The sequence below is a fragment of the Cyrtonyx montezumae genome, unplaced genomic scaffold, assembly GCF_038088225.1.
Source record: "Cyrtonyx montezumae isolate F1298 unplaced genomic scaffold, pur_monq_1.0 scaffold_11, whole genome shotgun sequence".
In the NCBI taxonomy this organism is placed as follows: Eukaryota; Metazoa; Chordata; class Aves; order Galliformes; family Odontophoridae; genus Cyrtonyx; species Cyrtonyx montezumae.
In genome coordinates, this window is record NW_027071837.1 from 12,117,758 (window position 1) to 12,124,390 (window position 6,633).

The following is a 6,633-nucleotide window of genomic DNA, read 5'->3' on the forward strand; positions in this document are numbered from 1 at the left end:
AACTCCCGTAGGGATTCACCGTCATTTCCACATTCAGAATGTGTTCTGATTTAATGCTTCAGGGAATTAAACTCACTATATTGCCCCCATTAAGGAAATTAGTTTTCTGCCACGAGAGATTTATTGAACAGAACGTACCCCGCCTAAAGCCCTGGTGTAATCTGCCACGCTTTCCAGTCACCTCTTTTTTCCTTTTTCCCTCTGAAGTCGTTCTGTGACTCTGCCTTTCTGTTGGGATTGTACTGCCCTCACCAGATTTTCCCTTTTTTCAAGTGTAGGTACTACACATTTGCCATTCCCCTGCCAAAATCCAGGTTTAATTGTCAACGAAAAATCCTCGGACTGCACCTGTAATTAGAAACACAGCTTTTTCAATATTTTAAGATGGAGATGATCTACAACCTCCATTTTTGTCAAATAATTTGATCAGTATCACAGACTCAAAGAATCATTACTGTTGCAGTGACCACTAAGATGATCCAGTCCGACCAAAATCCTGTGCCTGTGACTGTGCTAGACCGTGTCCGACCGAGCCACAGCTCCATGTTTCCTCGCCTCCAGGGATGGCAACTCCCCCACCTCCCTGGGCAGCCTGTTCCATTGCTTCACCACTCCTGAGAAGTTTTTCCTAATATCCAACCTGAACCTCCCAAGCAGCAAAGTGACAATTTCCTTAACCTCCTTCTCTGCCCCACTCGTAGTCTGTATGACCACTCTTTTTCTCGTCCAGGCTACTGAGCTTCTCTTTTAGTACAAAACATGAACTTTACAGTATGTGCTCAAATTTTCATCATGTGGTCAAGCATAACCAGACTTTTGGACAGTCCCTGATGTAGCAGAAGTTATTTGTAGAGATCATAATGTGCATTGGTCTGAGCTGCCTGAAATGCTAAACACCATATCTCAGACATCCAGCAGATTTACATATAGGACCTAAGTAAAGCCAGTGGAAAGAGAAATGCCCCCTTCCAGGAAGGGGATTCAGGACACATACACGAGATGTTGCCCCACCCCTGCAGACACTCAAGGCCAGGCTGGATGGTGCTCTGAGCACCTGATGGAGCTGTGGGTGTCCCTGCTCTTTGCAGGGGTTTGGACTGGTGCCCCTTTAGGATCCATTCCAACTCAAATGATTCTATGATTCTGTGTTCTGAGGACTTTGAGTTGGAAGATGTGAACATCCCCACGCTTCCTCCTTATCCACACCACACAGAGCTGAGAAGCCAGAATTTTTGCCATCCATATATTTTAACAGAAGTGAGATTTAAAAAGAGTTTTTGTGAGCTAAATCCTTACCTGAAGCAACATGCAGAATCTTTCCTAAAATTTCTGATCTACTGAACACAGATGGCAGCACAGCACATCCATGGGACATTTTTCATGCATGTTTGTTTATAGGGCAGGAAGGCAACCTCTCCAACAGATAGCAGTGGAACTCTGTAAAAGGGAGCAGACATTTTCAGATAATACCTCTGTAAATAAAGTGAAGACTATTTTTTTTGTTCAACATCCAGTTTTTCCTATGTGTTCTAAGATCCACATGGATTGTCTTCAAAATTCTTTTGTTTCATTGGGTTCCAGGGGAGACTTAGTCATATAAACACGAGCTCATCTGAGGTAAGAGATTCTCAAATAAAGCTCTCTCAAACAAAAATAATCATGCGACCTTGAGACCTGGCAACTCTTATGACGTATTTTTTGCACGTGTGGTTCAAATGGTAGCTCTCCATTTGAAATTGCCAGCTGGAGTTAGCTGTAAGTGGTATAAGGTACTTTGAGCCCTTTTCAGAAATCAGCACTACAGATGTTATTCAACATAAATGTTGAATGTGAAGTTGAGCTACAGCCAATTTTATAAAGCAAAGAAAGTCCTCTCTGGACGGCCAGTATAACTACGGTCCATAGCAACTGAAGCAGTTGCAAATAGCTCAACTTAAGAGGGGGGCTTAGGAAAACATGGGATTATCCTAAGTAATCACTATAAAGTTTCATTCTGACCAGGAACAGTTTTCTGGTAACACACATTGCACAAACTTTAAACAGAGAAGCAAAAAATTCTGCAGACTTCAAAAAGCAGTGATTTCACCCACGTGCACATCCAGACTATTGAAAACCACCATCAAAAACTAAGCACTAAGTAAATAAGATGCAACAAACAAGTATTAACTGCTTTAAGACAATTTAGACAAGTCTCATGACTACCAGCTTTTTCTCAGTAACTTTTTTGGGTGCTCGAAGAGCGGGTGTGGTGGTGACTCAGCAGTGCTGAGCGAGCACCAGGAAATGCACCCTTACAAAGTGCTGCGGTTTGCAAGCCAGAGGAAGACTGACACCAGCTAAAATGGCACTGGTTTTGTCATTGCCCAGAAAAGCCCCAACCTAAAATACACTGGAAAAACAGATAAAATCAGGAAACAAATGCCAGTTTTTAGGATTTGCCTATTGCAGAAAACTCTGAAGGATCACATGTACCAATTTCATCAAAATGCTTCCAGTCATATGAGAAAAAGCTCCAAGAAAACTACATATGGTAGAAAACGCTTAATTGTTTTGCCCTTTAGAAAATCATGACTGAAAAATGCAGTTTATATCCCCAGGGTTGGATGTGAAACTGAGCACAGACTGCAGCAGGCATTTCAAAATGATACTCAACTCAAGAAAATGAAAGCTGGGCAAGTGACTTTCACCACGGCTAACTTCAAAATCTTGCGTAAGCTTGTAATATATGTAAGCCCTGAAGGAATGTGGAAAGATAGCTTAAAAAGTTGTTGTATACAAAAATAAGCCAAGCCTAGTGAAGATCTTCACTTTTTCACTTCTCACTTTTTCAGCCTTGTTTGTGTGTGAAGAAGTGTTTTTCATTGTCAGACATATTTATGTCCAGGTATATCAACCAATGCTTTTCAGTGATAGGGATATCCAAGAACTTGGTGTAATCCACGAACCAAAGACAACCCCAGCTGCCAGCTAATAGCCCTGCACTGCCACCCCTCCTGGGGATCTAAAAAAGGCACTGGGGCCCAAAAGCTGCCCTATTTTATCACTGTAGGAAAGCACAGCAGTAATCCCCACCTTGACTGCATCTTGTACTGTCAGAGTACTCGTAGGTACCTAGACAGATCTTATAGGGAGCATTAAATCCAGTCTGATCAGATTTGGGCTTCGTATTAAGGCTGCAGCACCCAGCTCCTGCAAAACAGACTATGATTTTCCAGGGAAAAAAGGAAATAAAACAGCTGATTACAGACAACCCCCCTCCCCCCCACCAAACAGTTGGTCCAGAGCCAGGCCATACCAAGCTCTGTAACTACCAATTCATATCCTGGCTGTCATCCGGACTGCTGTGTGTAGTGCTGCAGTGTGACCCACAGTGTGTGCAGACAGACAACCACAGGAGTTGCTGTAGCTGCAGTTTCTCAGTAGCCTTCCCAGTTTGTCTCAAACAGGCCAGAACTGAGCCGTGCCATCTTCCTGCTGTTGTCTCAGGAAGTTCAAAGGACTAACGAGCCGAAGAGTCAGGATTAGGGAATACTTTCAAAAGAAAAATTACATGCAACTGAGCACCTCCAGACTTCAAAAGAGATCAAGTTATTTTTACTGGTGACTTGTCAGAAAATCACATTTTATAAAAGCATTCCCTTCTCCTTCCCATTTTTCCAGTTAATCAGTAAATGGTGAAAGTCTAGAGGGGACTGATTGGCACTACTCTATCAGGGAGCTGCATTTTTTGCCATATTCAGTAAGAACTCTCCACGATGTGTCATAAGATGTCACATTTACCCATTAACACCCTCTCACTTCCTGGAAATCCCAGGAAAAACTTTTTTTTTTTTTTTTTTTTTTTTTTTTGTTATTTTTGGCAGGAATTTGCAGATCCATACTGTGATTCCTCTATTTTACAGGAGTAAAGGAGATAGGACGCATACAGCAGTCCTATCCTACCCACACTGATCCACATGATAAGATAGCTTTATGCTACAGTCTACAGTTAATAAAGTAAATTAAGGAAACTGCTAGAAAGTACTCGCTGTACATCAGCAGAGCTCTGCTGAAGTGAACAGAGCTGTGATCGTACATTTTAGCTTAAGACCTCTCCGTACACATTTTTTTTTCTTTTTTTTTCCTTACAATAAGGGCAGTGGGGCACAGTGGGGCACCAGCACAGGTTGCCCCGAGAGGTGGTGGTGCCCCATCCTTGCAGACACACAAGGTCAGGCTGGACAGGGCTCTGAGCACCTGATGGAGCTGCGGGTGTCCCTGCTCACTGCAGGTCATTGCTGGACCAGGTGACCCTTATAGGTCCCTTCCAACTCCAACCATTCTATTGAGTCTATCACAACCTTCCTACCATTAATACCACAACCAAAGTGGGTTGACTTTCCCTGCCAGAAGTTTTCCAGCTTTCTTCACCTGGTACAACACGTGCCTTGCGTTTTCACCGAGCCATTGCCCCCTGCGCTACCAGCATCCTGCTCTCTTAGTTTCTCATCCATCCCATCCCCCTTCAGCATGTAATCATAACTTGATGTGGAAATATGGGCAGTATATGGAGTATTAACAGGGTCCGTCAGCCCAGATTGCAAGCAAAGCTGCTTCAAACATAAAAAACTTCTAATTACCACCAAGTAAAAAAAGTGGCCATTTGCAGCAAAATTTCTGCCATTCTTGGAAACGCAGTCATCCTCCTTCTAATTCGATAGGAAATCCGTGGAGCTTTTACCATTAGGGTTGATACCATTAGAGGGAGCTGGAGTCCGCAAAATGCCGACGGGCACACCGTCCGCCCAGGGCTTCTCCAGGGGAGCAGGGGATGGACCTGTGGGTGTCAGCGCTGGTGGGGACTCAAGATCGGTCACTGGAGATGAAACATCGCCATCGTGTTTGTCATATTTACAGTCCTGCCCAACTATTCTAAATATTTTCCTCACAACTTCTATCTCCGGGTAATCTGGAAAAATTAGAAATCTGGATAAACACATTTATACTACAGCTTTGGGTAGAATAAAACTCGCATTAAATACTGCAAATGTGACAATTTGTATTTTCTGAGCTCTTTAATTTTACACCCTAAGTAGCATCCATTTAATTAGACAGTTGATATATATCACTCTGTGCCTTTTAAGGACAAAACCGAATTTCATTCTGTATGATAACATCAAACCTCTTCCCTAACCACCTTCCTCACCTGCAATTATCAGATTAACCCTGTACTTCTATTGCAGACTTTTACTGCTGGACACTGCCTTACTACGTTAGCTGGCAGTAGTCCACTAGCCTAACTAACTCAATGGATGGAGTTTTCTTGGGGGGGGGCTTCCACACAGAGTGCACTTGGAGAAGAACAGATATGGAGCCCAGTGCTGTCTTTGGACTTGCCAACAGAAGTGGGAGCAACAGAAATAAGATGCCTTTGATCCTTAATGTTGATGCAGTTCTTAAGCAAGTACAGGATCACTTTCTGGCTTCTAAAATAATTAGAATCCTGTAACATGTATTTTTTAATCTATGCATTTTTCAGACAAACTCCATTGTCTGTTTTCCCTCTCACTACTGAACTTTGAAAGCAGATAGACCCGCTTGTAGCCAATTAATTATTTCCTTATCTTCTAAAACAGCATATTGTGGAATTTTGAGTCCTCTGATATGGTGAAGCTTCAGCAGAACAGAGTCTTTAACTTAGGTCAGTGCCACCTTTTAAGAATGAGTTATAGGCAATTAGGCCATTCCTTGGAGCTTTGTTTGAAACCATAAGGATTCATCAGGTGTGTATTCTCCGAGATGCATAGAAGAGAATGGCATTTGTGTAAACTCACAAGATTTTGCAAATTGATTTTTTTTTTTGCAAATATTTGAATGTGGCAGACATGACTTCAGACTTGAACAGCAGTGCTGAGCATAGGCACAGGCAGGCAGCATATGCCATGTGTAATGTTTTAATTTCCTGGTTGCAGCGATTCTTAGAGGCACAATAGCAGGTTTGTTTATTTTTTCTTCTTCATCAGACCTTTTATTAACATTCTGTTAGATCTCTCGAATGCACCTGGTTTGTTGGTGACTGAGCATAATGGCATCTTTGCCCTGGGCTCTTGCAGACAGTGCATATGGATGGGGAAGGCAACAGATAATATGGATGCAAATTTCAAATTACTGCTTTTATCCCCGAGGCACTTCAAAAGGACAAACCTCAAGGAAATAGGGAGAACAGCACAAGTGTGCTTTCAGTTCATACTGAAGGTATAGACTTGAATACACACAATGGGCCTTGCAGAACAGAAATCATTTCTGGGGATATCTGCGCTCTCCTGATGAAAGCGTAGTGCAGAGGCAGATCCTCAGGATCACTCTATTTACCAGCCAGTGCTTGAAGAAAAGCACAGATCAAGATAACAGAAACCTAACAACAAGGATTTCAAGTCTGATGAGCACAAATTGACCATTACTGGTTAATCACTTCAAGGAGCAGTCTGTAATTAACTGAAAGGGAGGCATTTTCAACACTCAATTCAAAGTTCTCTTGCCTACTGAACCAGTCACATGGAAAATGTAAACATTTTTTCCTATTTATTCAATTTTATCTTTTCCATTTATGCAATTTTGTCTTAATGCACTTTCTTGCTCTCACTCTTCTTTTTT